The sequence below is a fragment of the Halichoeres trimaculatus genome, unplaced genomic scaffold, assembly GCF_033239565.1.
Source record: "Halichoeres trimaculatus isolate MK-OKI-2021-1 unplaced genomic scaffold, fHalTri1.1 fHalTri1_scaffold_9, whole genome shotgun sequence".
Classification (NCBI taxonomy): domain Eukaryota; kingdom Metazoa; phylum Chordata; class Actinopteri; order Labriformes; family Labridae; genus Halichoeres; species Halichoeres trimaculatus.
The window spans coordinates 35191340-35207682 of NW_027437188.1; the positions used below are offsets into that span (position 1 = coordinate 35191340).

Below are 16343 nucleotides of genomic sequence, written 5' to 3' on the forward strand. Positions count from 1 at the left end.
TTCTTCCTTCTTCGGCGTTTTTCTAAGTGATAAGTTAAAATATTGATCTAATCGCTGACCGTAACCATGACAACAACTCAACTCTGATTTATTATGGTTAGTTACATTTTTGAATGACAGTAAATTGGTTACTCAAGTGGCTCTGTGGCGCAATGGACAGCGCATTGGACTTCTAGGCAGCTCAAAGTGAAGGAATTCAAAGGTTGTGGGTTCGAGTCCCACCAGAGTCGAGTTACTGTGTTTGGTTTAAGTAAAAGTGGACAAGTAAAACCTGAATTCATAGCAGCCTAAGTCTTAGCTCACTTCCTGTTGCGTGTAATCAGAAGTTAGAGAATGGGCTGATCTATTTGAGGAAGTAGTTTTATTGGGGCTTCAAATCTGACTCCTTGACTTGTTTATACTTAAAGGGATAGTTCAGTTTTTTTGAAGTGGGGTTGTATGAGCTCTATGTGACCACTAAGGACATTAGATACAGTAGAAAGTTGTCTCCTCTCCCTCAGTAAGACACAAACTGTAATCGATGGTGACAAGGAAATAGATGCTAACAGGGAGAGACGGTACCAAATTCAAAGGCTATTTTCTCTGCCTACAAGAACTAAAATCAAAAAGTAATACCACAGTTTAAGAGTACGCCACATCAAATATTTTTTAAGTGCATTAAGTCTTCGGAAATATAAACATTTATCCGGATCTAACTAACTGGTCATGTGTCCTTCCGTGCAGCGCTAGTGCGCTCCGTCCCCCCTCCTCCTTTCAGCTGTAGGGAATGTAAACAAGCTATGCTTCGGGCGCCGGTTGTAGCCTCGTGTAAGTTTGATCAAGTATCGTAATTCTTTTGTTTGTACTCTAAGGATTGTGAGGCAGCGTAGGAAATTCAAAATGAGTGACTATGACAGCGACGATGAAGTTCCGTTCACTTTGGAGCCAAAAGGATACCTGTATGAACCAGAGTACACAGAAGAGGAGCTGCTACAGATGGCGACTGAAAGGAATACAGAGGAAACATCTGCGGACACTGGACGGCTTGCCGCCATTTTTAAAGTTGAGGAACGTCTCTAGTTGCGTCTTACGTCATATCTGAGCATGCGCTGAAAGAGCGCACCCTGACAACTTTCCGTTTGAGTGGATACATGATACCTCAATCAGTTTGGGGAAAGGAATATTCCACCCCAGTGAAACCGATTAAACGTCCGTTCAGATTGGCGCTTTTCTTTCAGAATGAGGTGAATACAAAGGTCAAATTATTTCTGTTTGAGCAAATAAACCGAATGCAAGCAGAATATTTGGGTCCATGTATACATGGCTACTGTTCTAGGAAACTTTTGAAAATGGCCACCAGAGTGATTTTTTTCTGCATTTCAGTTTAAAAGCTGTTTTTCCCGCTGTTTTTTTGAGCAGCCCATTGGTCTTCTAGCATAGCCCACGAGAAGTGGTTCGAAGCTTGTGGGATTGAGTCCCACCAGAGTTGCACTGTTAAGTGATTGTTTCATCCTAAGACTGCACTTTGAAGGCAAGGTGATAATTAATTAGTCTTACGCCATAAATCTCAATTCTGGAGGGACTTGAACCCTCATCTTCTGAATCACTTTTATTGAGCTTGCCTAAGTCCGAAGTGCTGTCCACAGAGCCACGGGTTGAGGCAGGAAGAACATGTACAGGGCAGGCCAGAAAGATTTACCCATCGTTTTTTTCCGCACTATACAAAAATGCCTCCAGACAAACATTAAAAACATTGAACACAGTTTCTACAGTTTTCTACACCTTTATCATAGCCTGGAGACGACCTGACTTTGACCATGACTTCATCAGAGCTGTCTTCAAAGCGGAGACGTCCCTCTCCAGGATAGACCAGATACCAAAGTCCATTGGATTGATGTCTGGACTTGACGGTGGCCACATGTTCTCGTCCCAGAAGCCAGGAAAGTGCTGCTTGCACCAGGCCTGTGTGAAGACAAACTGGTTTCTTAACGCATTGGTTCACCAAGGCAACACTTTTTCTTCAAGTATTTGAAGGTTACACCTGGCTGTTCACTTTCACACCCTCCTGAATGACGACCAAAGGAGACTTTGAGCCATCAGATGCAACATTTTCCCCCTGTCAAGCCGTTTTTTCCAAATAGCGGCTGAAATCAGTCATCTGTGTTGCATTTTCAGTCCGAGATCCTGTTTGACGATTCTTCTTAGTGAAGTTCTTGAGATGTTCACTTCCTTTGCTCCTGCGAGGATTCCTCTGGATCCTCTTCCTCACCATCTCAACAACCATTTTGGTCCGGACTGGACGTTTTATTCCAGGGATTGGCTTGCTGCTGGTGTTGCCAGTCTCCTTGTATCGTTTCATGACATTGTAGACAGTCTTATGACAAATGTTCACCTTTTTCATGATTTGCATTGTCGTCAGTCCAGCCTCCTTCAAGGCCACAATCTGGTCATGCTTACCCTTCGATGCCTTGACAATCATTAGGAGTAAACAAATAAACTCAGGTACATCAAAAGCTTTGTCTTTTAAGAGAAACTATCCAAAATTTTAAGTTTCTAGGACAAAGGCTAAGGAAGCAAAATAGAGATATACGATGGGTAGATCTTTCTGGCCCATCCTGTAAAACTAGAAAGACCGAAATTTGTGTTTCAACCCTTGGGAAATCACATCAATCCGCTACAAGTGGCTCTGTGGCGCAATGGACAGCGCATTGGACTTCTAGCATATCTCAGTGTAGTGATTCAAAGGTTGTGGGTTCGAGTCCCACCAGAGTCGAGCTTTAGCGACACTCGTGAGTGGGTTTGCGTTGCATGTTGGGTAAAATCCTTCAGATTAAGAACACATGTATGTAAAACACTGAGTGTCTTTGTGTTTGTCGCCGATCGTTTCTCCCTCAAACACGTCGAGTATTTGGACCCAGCTTTAATATCCGGCCAGATCATTATGGGATGTGGGCTGATTGTTCCCCCAGCGACCACTGTTTGTCGTCTATAATGATTAGTCCAACAATTTAGGCTGATCTGAGGTTGGACAGAGGCTGTGTGTATGGTGTGTGTGTGTGTGTGTGTGTGTGTGTGTGGCTCAGGCGACAGATGTATACCGCAGTGTTTCCGACCTCAGAGCAGCGCAGTAAACAACACACACAAATAAAAAGCACGAATACAAACATTTAATACAGAGTGTGAGGAGCTTTCATCAGAGGCTTATTCTGAGCGTTCTGACGGATCAGATCTGTCCACACACTCCTCTGTCCACACACACACACACACTCCTCTGACTCCTCTCCTCTGAGGAGACTCTGTGAGCAGTGAGGAGGAAACTGGAGGCTCTGTGGTGCAGTGGATAGAGCATCGGACTTCTAGTAAATCTTTGGAGGGATAATTCGAGGGTAGTGGATTCCAGTCCCACCAGAGTGGAAACTTAAATATAGACAGAGGACAGAGCGCTCTGGATGAAGAGTCTGGTTTCTGTAGGTCCAAATGAAAAGATGGAGAAACTCTGGGACTGGTTCAGCAGCTCTTATATCTCCTTAAACTGGACAAAAACTGTTTGATTTGAGCTTCAACACACCTGAAGTGGGAAGGTTTAAAACAGTGATGCTAATCAGTGTATAAGTGACTACCTGAATATTCTATCCATCCATTATCTATACAGAATTTAACATGAGAGTTACAAAGGTACGTTTTAAAGTTGCAAAAAAAAATCCAAAAAAAAAAAATCGTAAAGTTACAAGAATGAAATAATTTCATCATAACTTAAACTTAAGCCGTAAAATTACAGGAATGAAATAAAGAAATATTAGTTTCACAAGAATTTGGAGGTATTTTATTTTGGTTACAATGTCCAGCTAAGAATATGAATATGTGTGATCACTTTGCATCAAATAAAGAAATATCAATATCAAAAACAACAACAACAACAAAAAAATCTTACCAAAAAATAGATAGATAAATAAATAAATAAGTACATTAATTAATAGCCTTAAAGTTGGAAAGTTACCAATATTAAAGAATTTACAATGTTAAAATAATTAGCTGTAAAGATATGAGAATAAAAGAAAAAAAGTGTCAAAGCTCCAAAAACAACATCATAAAGTTTCTGTTTAAAAAAAAAAAAATCACCAAGTAACAAGAATTAAAACAATTTTGTCAGAACTAAAACTTAAGCCGTAAAATTACAGGAATGAAAGAAATTAATACTAATTTACAAAAAAATTGAGCATTCAGTATTTCATTTTGGTTATATTTTAAGTGCATAATAAATAACGTGTAATCACTTTTCAATAAAATTAAAAAAAGAAAATATCAACATCAAAAGTGAAAAAACAAAAGAAAAAATCTCACAAAAAAAAAAAAAAAACTAACTGTAAAGAAGCAAAGTTACCAATATAAAACAGTTAGGTCATAATGTTATGTGAATAAGATGAAAAGATACGAGAATATAAGACAAAAAAGGGTCAAAGTTCCAAAAATAACATCATTAAGTTTCTTTAAAAAAAAAAAAAAAGCTCTAAAAATTACAAAAATAAAACAATTTTGTCATAACTTAAACTAAAGCAGTAAAATTACAGGAATGAAATAAATAAATATTAATTTCACAAGAATTTGAGTATTCATTATTTTATTTTGGTTACAATCTCCAGTGCAGAATTTGGATATGTGTGATCACTTTACAATAAAATTAGATAAAGAATATAAAAAAATGTATATATGAGCTCGCATGAAACATTTTCTCACAAAAAAATTGAACAAAAAAATAAAAATAAAAAATTAACTAACCTTAAAGTTGGAAAGTTACTAATATAAAACAATAAGGTCATAATGTTATGAGAATAAGGTGAAAAGATATGAGAATAAAACAAAAACAGTGGCAAAGTTCCAAAAATAACTTCATAAAGTTACAAAAAATAAAATAATAAGATCATTATGTTACAAGAATGAAGCCTTAAAGATACAATGATAAAAGACTAAAGTTGCAGAAATGAAAAAAATAAAATCGAGTCGTAATGTTACAAGAATACAGTGTTAAAGTTTAGATGATTGAATAATCGGGTCATCACGTGATGAGAATAAGTTGCAAAGTTACATGGACAAAACAGATAAGTTGTAGTTATGTTAAAAAATAAGGACGAAGGCGAAGTGTTTTGAGAATGAAGTTGTTTTGTAATCAGAAAAAAAGTTGTTTCACGTCATGATTTTGAATAGAGTCAAAAAGCTGCTTGAGAAAAGAGTTAAGATAAAGTCGTTAAGCAACAAGTTACAAGTAACAACAATAAAACATGAACGTATAAATGTAACAAGTCTGAGTCGTAAAAGCTTAAAGTTTTAATGTTAAAGTATTAAAAGTCATGAGATGATCTTGTTATCAGGAAAAAAAATGTTATCATAATAAGATTAAAGTGATGGAGTGGAGATGGACCTGACAGGGATCTGGTGGAATTTAGTGGAGCTGGCTCATTTTCCAGTTTTCATCATCGGACAGTAACTTTGTGTTTGATGTGGCAGCGGCGTTTCCTGCGTCCAGACATCAGGACAGACGTCTTCTGTCGTCTTCTGTCGTCTTCTGTCGTCTTCAGACGGTCTGATGAAGGTTAATGGTTTAACAATGCTCCATGTGTTCATTGTGTTTGTGCTTCAAAACCAGGTGTGGGAGGCTGCAGTTACAGTGTGTGTGTGTGTACATTCCCAACATGAATCACTGCTCCCACTCCTCGTCTCTGTCTCCTCCTATCGCTGACGTCGCCTGTAAAAACGTTTCTGTCTGTCATCTCAGCTCAGACTCACCAACCTCTCAGAGTGTTTACTGTGTTATTAGTCACATGCAAAAAACTGACAATGCAGGGGATTTCCAAACACACACACACACACACACACACACTGCACTGCTTTACACTCCTTTATGCAGACGATTCCAAAAACGTCTTTTTAATGCCGTAAACCATCAGCTGAGACTGTAACGTCCTCAGACTGTGAGACCTTGGAAAATGTTTCTGTCCTGATCTGATCTGGATTAAACCGCAGAAAGAGCGGATGATGGATGTCCAGATTTAGCTGCATGTGTGTGTGCGTGTGTGTGTGAACAGACAGAGGTCAGAGGTCAGAGTCTCTCCGACTGCTTCATGTTTCCCTCAGGAGAAGTTTCACAGCCTCTCTTTCACATCTCTCGTCTGTTATGTAAGCAACGATTGTGTCTATTGTGCTCAGAGGTTTATTTCATCTCCTGCCATCGATTGTTCGGTGAATCTGATTTATCGGACTGTATTTCTGACAGACGCAACAAACCAACCTGTGGTTCTCTCTGACAGAGGACTGACCGATATAAAAACAGAACAAATAAATCACAACACGAACAGTCTAAACACTTGTTCTTGATAAAAGTTTTCAAAACTTCAACTGGCCCCAAACTTACAGCTCCAACATTTTCTGGTTTTCTCTCACAGAAACTAAAAAGATTTTTCCTTTTGAAGCTCAAATAGTTTTGTGACCATAAGAGAACTTTTGTGCTTTTTGTTGTTGTGACAAAAATTCCACCAGTTCCGTGTCCGGTCCGTCTCCAATCTTCAAAGGTTGGGTCACGTTAATAAAGTCGTTACGTAACAAGAATAAAGTTGTTAAATTATGCGAAAAAAAGTTGTAACATCATAAGAAGAAAATGATAATGTTATAAGAATGAGTTTTTCATATAACAAGAATCAAGACGTTATGAAAGTGTGTCATAATGTAATGAAATGTAATTAAAAAAAAAAAACAAAACGTCAGAATACGACAAAAATGAAGTTGCCAAAGTCGTAATTTGATCAGCAGAAAGTTGTGAAGTTATGCAAAAAACTTTGATTTTCTCATGATTAAACTTTTACTCTTACAATAATTAATCTTTGCTAGGAATGCTAGGCGCCGCCCTGTTGGCTATGGCTGCCTTTTGCAGCAGCTCTCAATTTTTTGTCTGTCTCCTGAACTTTTTGTGTCTTCAGTGAAATTTTTACTACTTTTTCTCCTGTGTTTGTCTGGAGATCCTACATGTAACCATGGCTGCGTTGTTTACATGTGAAATCAGATGCTAGCAGCTTGTAGCATGTCAGTGCTAACTGGTGCTAGGCCAGATGTTTCCCCAAAAGGTGAGGACAACGTGCTGGTTCTCAGGTGTGAGCTAAGAAGTGACGACATGGACCTGTCCTTCCATCCATCGTTATTGGGAACGTAAGATCTATCTCCAATAAGATGGACGAGCTAGCTGTGCTAACCCAGCAACAGAGGGAATACCAGAAGGCAGAGTAGCATCATGCTATTCACAGACATGGCTAACAGAGATAACACCAGACACCAATGCCACATGTGAAGAGCTTCACCTGCTGTGAGCAGACAGGATCCAGGAGACAGAGACTGAACAGACTGCTGAAGAAGCTCAGTCCTGGACCCTGTGGAGGTGGAGGCTGGCTGACTGGACAATGATGGACAAGCTGTCAGCATCTATTTTCTTATGGAGCTTTTTGCACTTTCTTTACACTTTCTTACTTTTGTTTTCTTGATTGCTGCTGTGACTTCAATTTGGTTGTACTTGGTACAATGACTATAAAGTTCTATTCTATTGATGCTACAGGTTTAAAGTTGTGATGTAATGAAATTGTAGCAGTGACGAAATAAAATTAAGTAAATCATAAAGTATAGAATAATAAAGTTGTGATGTTTGAAATTAAATAGCAAAATCCTGTGGAATTAATAAACACTGCAGTTCCCAGAGTGTCCACTAGAGTGTGTTTCCAGCAGTGAGCCAGTCCCCATAGAGCTCCATGTTAAATTGTCAAACTTTGCTGCTTGAAGCTGGAAGTTTAACATAAGTTAGGTTTAGGTTAAACAAAAGAGACAGGAAGTCAGATATCCTTTCAAAATTAAAACATCCTGTGTTTTTCAAAATAAAACACCCCCCATGTAGTTGTAGACGTTGTTTTCCGCACACACTCTCTCTCTCTCTCTAAAGGGACAAGGCGTCTATGTGTCTCTTCTCTTAACAGAACTACTGGAAGTTTACACACTCACTTTCACAGTGTGTGTGTGTGTGTGTGTGTGTGTGTGTGTGTGTGTGTGTGTGTGTGTGTGTGTGTGTGTGTGTGTGTACATGTTGTGGTTTTGCATGGAGAGCCTCTTGTGACAGAGTTTTTGAGTGGTCATGACCCGGTGAGTGTGTTCAGTGTTTATTAAAGGAGGTTTACACAGATTTTATCACATCAGCTCTGATGTGTGTGTGTGTGTGTGTGTGTGTGTGTGTGTGTGTGTGTGTGTGTGTGTGTGTGTGTGTGTGTGTGTGTGTGTGTGTGTGTGTGTGTGTGCACAGAGATTCTCTGAGGCACAACGGCCTTTTTCTGAAGAAGACATCTAAAGGTTGTGGGTTCAAGTCCCATCAATCGACCCTTAAGCCCTAAATTCAAGGCACAGCTTCACATTAAGGTGCTTTTCAAGTGCAAGCTCCAGGGTCTCAGCCACAGTCACTTTAATTGCTGTTCCAGTTAGGAACCATTTAGTGCCTGGAACTGAAAGTTCCTGGTTTCTAGTGTTCTGTTTAAGACCTGATCAAAATTCCAAGACCAGTTGAATAATTGCACAAGTTTACATTTTGCACTGATGGATCTTGGAACAACAGTTGAAGTGAAGAAAGGTGATTTGAGGGACTTTGAACGTGGCATGGTTGTTGGTCTGAGTATTTCAGAAACTGATGATCTACTGGGATTTTAACCCACAACCATCTCTAGGGTTTACAGAGAATGGTCCCAAAAAGAGAAAATATCCAGAGAGCAGCAGTTCTGTGGGACAAAATGCCTTGTTGATGCCAGAGGTCAGAGGAGAATGGACAGACTGGTTGGAGCTGATAGAAAGGCAACAGTAACTCAAATAACCACTGGTTACAACCGAGGTCTGCAGAAGAGCATCTCTGAACACACAACACGTCCAACCTTGAGGCAGATGGGCTACAGCAGCAGAAGACCACACCGGGTGACCCTCCTGTCAGCTAAGAACAGGAAACTGAGGCTACAATTCACACAGCAACACCAAAACTGGACAATAGAAGATTGGAAAAACGTTGTCTGGTCTGATGAGTCTGGATTTCTGCTCCACATTCAGATGGTAGGGTCAGAATTTGGCGTCAACAACATGAAAGCATGGATCCATCCTGCCTTGTATCAACGGTTCAGGCTGCTGGTGGTGGTGTAATGGTGTGGGGGAGATTTTCTTGGATCACTTTGGGCCGCTTAGTACCAACTGAGCATGGTTTAAAGTCCACAGGAAAAAGAAAAAAAAAAGAAAAGAAAAAAAAGAAAAAAAGAAAAACAATGGGGGACAAAATAAAAAAAGAAAGAAAAAAGGGAAAAAAAGGGGGGAAAGAAAAAAGGGAAAAGGGAAAAAAAGAAAAAAAGAAAAAAGAAAGGAAAACGGGAATAAAAAGAAAAAGAAAAAAAAGAAAAAAGAAAGAAAAAAAGAGAAAAGAAAGAAAAAAGGGAAAAAAGGAGAATAAAGAAAAAGGAAAAAAGGGAAAAAAACGAAAAAAGAAAGAAAAAGGAAAAGAGGGAAAAAAGAAAAAGGAAGAAAAAGGAAAGAAGAAGAATAAAGGAAAGAGAAAAAAGAAAAAAGAGAAAAGAAAGAAAAAAGGGTAAAAGGAGAAGAAAGAAGAAAAGAAAAAAAAAGAAAAAAGAGAAAAAGAAATAAAAAGAGAAAAAAAAAAAAGGAAAAAGTAGAAAGAAATAGGAAACAAGAAGAAAAACAGAAAACAGAAAAAAAGAAGAAAGAAAAAAGAGAAAAAAGAAAAAAAGAAAAAAGAAAATAAAAGAAAAAAGAAAATAAGGGGGAAAAAAAGGATGAAAAAAAAGAAAAAAGGAAAAAAAAAAAAAAAGAAAAAAAAAAGTCCACAGGCTGAGTATTGTTGCTGACCATGTCCATCCCTTTATGAGCACAGTGTACCCATCTTCTGATGGCTACTTCCAGCAGGATAACGCTCCATGTCATAAAGCTGGAATCATCTCAGACTGCTTTCTTCAACATGACAATGAGTTCCCTGTACTCAAATGTCCTCCACAGTCCCCAGATCTCAATCCAATAGAGCACCTTTGGGATGTGGTGGAACGGGAGATTCTCATCATGGATGTTCAGCCGACAAATCTGCAGCAACTGTGTGATGCTATCATGTCAATATGGAGCAAACTCTCTGAGGAAGGTTTCCAGGACCTTGTTGAATCTATGCCACCAAGGATTAAGGGGGTCCAACCCGGTACTAGCAAGGTCTACCTAATAAAGTGGCTGGTGACTGTATATTTTTGCTGTTTTTCAACTGGTCTCAAAGTTTTCATCAGGTGTGTCTGAGTTAAGAAAATCTATTTATTAACTTATTTTTACAACTTTTGTGCCCGTTGGGATAACTGTCCTCCTAATAACTGTTGTGGCTTTTGCAAACCATTTGACACTCACAGGCCACCGTAGTCACTGCTTTCAAGTTCAGTGCTCCTTTTTCTCAGACCTGATTTCTCCATAACATGAAAGAAGTATAAATACTGTAGCTCAGAGCGTCTCTTTGGCGTGCTAACCCTAACCAAACTGTTCAAACTCTGATATTAAACATCTACTGCTTCGTTGAGTCGGTCAGCTCATTTATCTTCCAGGAGCTCTGACGTACTTGGCACGAAAGTCTTGGAGTCTTCTAACAGTTACTGTCTCAGGGCCTGTTTTTAATATCATTCTTTGTCCTCCTCAAGGGCAGGAAACTCAAACAAAACTCACGTCATCCAAACCCCGAAGCATTCTGAAGTTTATTTATCGTGTTTCTATAAATAATCTCTGCCGCCTCCTCCTGCTCCCACAGTTTCACCTTCTTCTTTAAATGTTCAAACAGACATTTTTCCACTTGAATATATAGAAAACAAGATCTATGTGCATCTGCGTCTGTTCAGCGTCTTGTTAAACTGCTGAATAGTTCAGAATATTTAATGAGTGAAGAGCCTGAGAGGCGACGCTGAGGGCAGAAACCCAGGAGGCCTCTCTCTGTCAGTGATCTCATATAAACATGAAGGAAAAATGTAAACACACACACACACACACACACACACTGAGATGTAGACACACACACAGATATTGTGCTGCAGCTCCTCGCTCCTGACATTTCAGGCTATTTGTGGCTGCAGCGCTGCGGCTGATCACGGCTCAAGTTTGACTAATAATCGTCATTATTTACGAGATCTGGAAATCAGTAGCTCTAATTATTGTCATCAATCTCTATTTCCTCCGTTTTGACATTTCCTTTGTTTGTTTTTGATTAAGTGTAATAACTCAGTGAAAGAGGAAGTCGGCGTGATGTCATCCGGCGACGTGAAGGAATGAGATCGAACATTTTTTTTACCCTCAGATATTTTTATTCAATGAAAACACAAACTATGAAATGCAAAACTCCCTCAACACAATTCCAGTTCCACTACTCAGAAAAAAACCCTCCAAGACCTCAAACCGGAACTATCTGAGGTTGAAGGACGACTGGTGGGACTTGAACCCACAACCTTTGAATCCCATCCATCTCTCCAGAAGTCCAGCATGCTGTCCTTTACACCACAAAGCCACATATTTCTCTACTTCTATCTACAGTTATTCAAAAAACAGTGATGGTTCTTTGTTCGAGTCCATGTCAGAGATAAAAGAAAGGTCTTCCGCAACCAGGCAGGTCACAAAGGCTGTATTCAGACCAGAAAAGTCCTTTGGTCCAGTTGTTTGGTCCGGACCAAAAGCAGACTTTATTTTTTTTGTTTGGTGCGGTTCATATTCAGATTGTACTTTTTGCAAGTGGACTATATTCTGTAAACACATCCACGTGTGTGAGGATCAGTGCTCTCATTGGACAGCACTGACAAAGGCGGCACACAGAATACAGACCTGGAAATGGAGGTAAACATGTGTGTTTGTGCTCTTATTAGAGCTGCTAAATCATTTTTAGTTTCAAGAGCAGCTCCTTCAAAGCAGCTTAACAACACCGTTTACAATTTAGGAACAGGAAGACCAATGATCGCAGCAAGGAGGCGCTATGCTCTGCGTGTCCTGACCCACAACATGCCAGCAACAGCGTGGCTAAACAGAAGACGGAGGATCAGGTATGAACCAAAGACGGTTAGGTTACGGTGGCTTTATAGGCCCAAAAGGCGCATGTATCCTGTAGTTAGTTCGGATGGACCTTGGTTTGTATTCAGACCTGCACCGGAGAACGTTTGTGTCTATTCAGACCTGCATGAAAAGTCCGGACCAGCGTGGGAAACGAACCCTGGTCCATTTAAAGTGGACCAAACAGTCCAGGTCTGGATACGCCCTAAAAGTCAGCTGGTTTTGTGTTGACACTAAACCAGCTGACCAATCGGTACTTAGGCTATAAAAAGGAGTTGCCATAAAACCAGCCTATGATAGAGAAGTCTGATGGGACTTGAGCTCACAACCTCTGAATAACTTCTTTTAACTGGAGCTTTATTAGGAGTCCAATGCGCTATCCATTGCGCCACATCAGGCTGGTGTTTTCTTCAATCAAGAACTGATAAAACATGGGGATGGATTTTTTAGTTGTTCCATACCAGGTTGTAGGTTTGAATCCCTCTAGGCTCCATTATTTATACCTGTTTCTGAGATTACTTTCTCACCATGGCTGTCAGTGGCTCTGTGGCGCAATGGACAGCGCATTGGACTTCTAGGCAACTTCAAGAGAAGGAATTCAAAGATTGTGGGTTCGAGTCCCACCAGAGTCGACTGCTAAATGCAGTGTTTTGATAAGCACACTGCGTTCCAACAAACAAAGTGTTACGCATTCTTCGTTTGCATCCATAAGACATACTGGCCAACCTTGAGACCTCAGAATTCGTGAGATTTTCAAAAGGAGGGGTCATACTGATGTGTTGTGATATCCGTTCGGTCACCGTGTTTAATCGAAAAGTCAGATCTACAAAATGTGCACGTAGCATATCCAGTCCCCTTCGCGCTGTCCCAGATTAACAGGAATTCTCCTTTCCCCTCGTTTTGGAATTTATAGAGTACTTTCTCTTCTTACTCATTTCTTCCTCTGCTTCTTCTTCGTCTTCTGTTCTGATTGCCGTGCTTGACTTCGAGCTGAGGTGTAACCGTTATTAAGGTCCGGCCGGAAACGGCGCCAAGTCAGAAGAGAAGGATGGTGTAGCAATATTGTTGTCCGGGTGGAAATTGGGAGAAATTTGTGAGAATTGTGGGCCCGGGAGATTGTCGGTAGGGGAACTGAAATTCGGGAAAATCGGGAGGGTTGGCATGTGTGCCATAAGACCACCAAGCAGTCTGGTTTGGATCAGTAAAGTCTGATCCTGTTTGTGTTTCCACAGCCAACCATGCCTCTTCTTGGTAGGCGGTGTGTAAGCTGGATGCTGATAGCTGCATTAGCTATGTGATAGCATGATGCCATAGCAGTGCAACAGTGTAGTCTGCTAATAAATCCAACGAGGAAGGAAAAAACACGACACTGTAAACAGGTTTTAGTCAAAGGAAACGCCACATAAGGCCTTAGTGAGACACAGCCAACTGAACTGCTTGGAAACAGGTCAATAGGGACTTGGGAGTCCTTTAAAGGACTTTGTCATGGACATGAAAAAACGACTTTATGATCATGGACACCCATGAACACATATGGGCTCTGTGGCGCAATGGACAGCGCATTGGACTTCTAGTACTCTCATAGAAAAGACATTCAAAGGTTGTGGGTTCGAGTCCCACCAGAGTCATTTGTTTTAAGCTTGGAGAGTTACTAAAATAAGCTGATCAACTGTCTTTTTAGTTGGCATGAAGAAACAAAATCATTCAGCGGATAAAATGTCTTAGACAACAAAGGTTGTGGGTTCAAATCCCACCAGAGTCAATAAATATGTACAAGTTTTGATAAGGTTGTAATTTAATATTTTGAGAAGACTTTCAGCCTTCTCAGAAATGGACGTAAACAAAGAACCTTTGGGTTAACTTCTTTCTGTGACCTCTTTTTATACCAGCCTTGTTTGTTTCTATGATTACATGATGATAAGGTGTCTGTGCAGGGCTCTGTGGCGCAATGGACAGCGCATTGGACTTCTAGTGTGCTCATAGTGGAGGCATTCAAAGGTTGTGGGTTCAAGTCCCACCAGAGTCATCTTTAGACCGGATGTGATAAATATTTGGATCTGCAGACCGACCTTTGGGTTTTACCTCTTTTCTTCAGTCTAAAACTTGATTATCAGCTCCAACCTGTTTTGACCCTGATCTTTGACTTGAACTAGAACAAAGTACCTACAGTAGCTCATAGCAAAGCCTAAAGAGGAGACTTTTCTTGCTCAACTACGGCCACTCTGTGGCACAATGGATGTCTAGGAAACTTAAAGAGAAGAAGTTTAAGGGTTCTGGGTTGAGTCCCATACAGTTGACTGTGACATAACTGGAAAAGCAGACCAACTGTCTGTGCTTAAAGTCTTGAATTTGTCCTTTTTAACTCACCAAACCAACTCTTTAGTGCCATGATAAGACCTTTATTTAATCTCTGACCTGGTCTTGAACAAACAACCTTCATTGCTTTGAACACTGATCCATAGGGGCAAAGCTCAGATCATCATTAAAAGTAAGTGACATCTGTGGCTCTGTGGCGCAATGGACAGCGCATTGGACTTCTAGGCAGCTCAATGAGAAGAAATTCAAAGGTTGTGGGTTCGAGTCCCACCAGAGTCGACTGTTCTACACTAGTAGTACTGCTGGTTTTGTGTTGAAACTAACCAATTAGCAGTTAGACTATAACAAGGAGTTGACATAAAACCAGCCTTTGATAGACAGCTCTGATGGGACTTGAACTCACAACCTCTGAATACCTTCCTTTAACTGGAGCATTATTAGGAGTCCATGGTGCTATCCGTTGCGCCACATGATGTTGGTGTGTTCTTTAAACAAGAACTGATAAAACGTGATGATGGGTTTTTTAGTTGTTTCATACCAGGTTGTAGGTTTGAATCCCTCTAGGTTACGTTAGTTATACTCTGACGAACCTGTTTGTGGGATTACTTTCTCGCCAAAGGGCTGTCAGTAGCTCTGTGGCGCAATGGACAGCGCATTGGACTTCTAGGCAGCTCACAGAGAAGGAATTCAAAGGTTGTGGGTTCGAGTCCCACCAGAGTCGACTGTTCTACACCAGAAGTATTGATATTGGGTTAAGCAGACCACGTTCCCACATTTAAAGTGTATTAAAATTTATGTTTAAAGCACGCCAGACGTAAGAGATATAAGGGTTGTGGGTTCAAATCCCAACGTATGTGAGTTTGAGTGTAGCCGGTTAAGGGGAAGGTGTTCAAAGATTGGTTTTTGATTTATTACACGTAGCGTGGCGTCTTCTTCACGCTGAGCTGAGGCTCAGTGGAAGTGAAAGTGTCGGGTCAGAGAGGCCGAAAGAATCTGGACTGAGACGCTAATGTGTGTGTACGCTCTTATTGGTAACCAGGGAAATAAGATAGGGTTTAACACACTCAGACACACACACACACTCACACACACACACACTGATGCTGATGTTGTGATGTAAGTGAGAGTGTTGGTTCACTTCCATCGACGGTCACTGGGGTGTTTGTGTGTGTGACACAGTGTGTTTGAAGCGGATGCACCTGGAAATACCTTTGTAGGTGATGATTCTGGTTTCTTGCCTTTTTGAAACATGGGGCAACTTTTTCTCAACTCTTTTTGGTCCATTTTTAACTTTTCCTAAAAGGGATGAGAAATGTAGCGAGGGCTGCAGCGTCTGAGCGAAGCGTGCAGCGCTAACTGGTCCACATTTCTACCATTCTCCGTCGTTTTATGGACCAACTGGGCAAATTACAGAGAATAAAAACAATCGCAAGTCGGAGCCTTGAAGTTTACGGCGCAGTGACGCACTCCAGCCTCTGTGAGCCGACCTTTCAGAGCCTCCTGGGAGTTGTAAAAGCTGAGGAATTAATATGTTTACTTTGAATTTGGTTTGGAAGGAGGACGTATTTATTTCAGTCCGGTTCGGGAGAAACATGACTTCATGTTTTGTCTCGTTTAAACAAATATTTTCTCATAAACTTAATCACATTTTACCAATTTAGTTTTGGTTTCGTTTCAAGTAAACAGGTTTTTTTTTTACAAGCGGGCTAAAAACAGAAGAATGCACAGTGGAGGGGGTGGTGGGGGCACATGCACAGTGACGGGACTTTAACCGACAACCTGCCTTCCTTTACGACTCCCCTGCACCCCCCACCTGACCCACATCCCCGCCGCGCTGCAGACAGCTGCAGAAACACTCGTTCAGACGCACAAAGACTAATCAGGTCAATCTGTTACTGTATCAATGACTTTGTAGGAGGCCGTTATTC

At 40.5% G+C, this 16343-nt stretch overlaps 1 protein-coding gene and 7 non-coding genes across 8 annotated transcripts in view; all 8 read left to right on the top strand.

Moving 5' to 3' along the window:
* Positions 1-16343, top strand: part of plekhg2 (pleckstrin homology domain containing, family G (with RhoGef domain) member 2) — a 123709-nt gene that overhangs the window by 2839 nt on the left and 104527 nt on the right. The gene's annotated exons all lie outside the window — the stretch shown is intronic.
* Positions 139-230, top strand: trnar-ucu (transfer RNA arginine (anticodon UCU)). The gene is given in 2 exon segments: positions 139-175; positions 195-230. It is a non-coding gene; the product is annotated as a tRNA-Arg (tRNA).
* On the top strand, positions 2662-2752 carry trnar-ucu (transfer RNA arginine (anticodon UCU)). The gene is given in 2 exon segments: positions 2662-2698; positions 2717-2752. It is a non-coding gene; the product is annotated as a tRNA-Arg (tRNA).
* On the top strand, positions 12640-12731 carry trnar-ucu (transfer RNA arginine (anticodon UCU)). Its single transcript is given in 2 exon segments — positions 12640-12676; positions 12696-12731. It is a non-coding gene; the product is annotated as a tRNA-Arg (tRNA).
* trnar-ucu (transfer RNA arginine (anticodon UCU)) lies at positions 13636-13727 on the top strand. The gene is given in 2 exon segments: positions 13636-13672; positions 13692-13727. It is a non-coding gene; the product is annotated as a tRNA-Arg (tRNA).
* On the top strand, positions 14034-14125 carry trnar-ucu (transfer RNA arginine (anticodon UCU)). Its single transcript is given in 2 exon segments — positions 14034-14070; positions 14090-14125. It is a non-coding gene; the product is annotated as a tRNA-Arg (tRNA).
* trnar-ucu (transfer RNA arginine (anticodon UCU)) lies at positions 14603-14694 on the top strand. The gene is given in 2 exon segments: positions 14603-14639; positions 14659-14694. It is a non-coding gene; the product is annotated as a tRNA-Arg (tRNA).
* Positions 15045-15136, top strand: trnar-ucu (transfer RNA arginine (anticodon UCU)). The gene is given in 2 exon segments: positions 15045-15081; positions 15101-15136. It is a non-coding gene; the product is annotated as a tRNA-Arg (tRNA).